Below are 1,076 nucleotides of genomic sequence, written 5' to 3'. Positions count from 1 at the left end.
GGCCTATGGGAACTGCTACTGTTTGCTGCACCTGTAGGGCAAAGGGTGAGTCCAAGTGGAGATTCATTTTCTCTGCAGACGGGAGGGTGTAATTTACAGGATAAGCTTAGGCCTCTGACTAAGTGCTAGGTGCTTCTTAACTGTAATCTTAGTCAGCTAACTTCACCTGTGACCTTACTTTGTCAAGTTGATCATCTTCTGCCTGCAAAACATGGGCAGTGAGAATGCCCCCCTGCATCTGCTTCACAAGAGGGCTGTAGGGATTGGTTCATTTCGCAGTACTCAGAAGAGAACAATATTGTCATTCAATGCTTTTGAAGGACTCTTCATACATGGGCCTCAGTGTTTTTGCCAGGGCTGCCCCAATTTAAGAAACAGGGAGGTTATGGTACAGAATTTTTTCCTAACTGCCAAGAGATTCAAAGATGGAGTGGACCTGAGAACCCAGGCCTTTTGGCTGCTAACTTGGCATCCTACTGTCTGCATCATAAAGAGCATCATGTGTCATATTCTTTAACCCATTGTGGATTTTCCCAGGATTCTCTTAGTTTGTTTCTGCTACAAACTGATTTAATTTTGTTGGCATTTTGACAGATTGCAGGAAAGAATGTGGGAGGTTTTATTAAAGAAGTGTGCATCTGAGAAAAAAAAAAAAAAGCTGTTGGAGAGAGAGTGGGGGAGGGGAAGGTGGTAAATCATGCTGTTATTAATGAGTAATGAATGTCTGACATATACATGGCTTCTGTTGTGCATCTGTCCCAAAGCACTCAACAAACTTTACAGAATATATATTGGAATCAATAGACTTCCCTTGGAGGTGGGTTGTAGAAGTTATTTACTGGCCTCACAGTCATTTTACTTGGTTCAGAACATGAAGCAAGGGACAACACAGTAACTGTTTGAAATTTAAGGTGCGGGGAGTTGTGGGAGAATGCAGAGTGGTGGAATGAGATTGCTTAAACTAAGATTTGGCCAGGGTACCAGAGCTAACCCCCAGCTTTTATATTAATGCAAGGGAATCTTTAGGGAACACTAGTTAAAATGGGTGTGTGTGTGTGTATATATATATATATATA

Source organism: Alligator sinensis, unplaced genomic scaffold (genome assembly GCF_000455745.1).
Source record: "Alligator sinensis unplaced genomic scaffold, ASM45574v1 scaffold1195_1, whole genome shotgun sequence".
NCBI classification, from domain to species: domain Eukaryota; kingdom Metazoa; phylum Chordata; order Crocodylia; family Alligatoridae; genus Alligator; species Alligator sinensis.
This window is presented reverse-complemented; position numbering follows the sequence as displayed.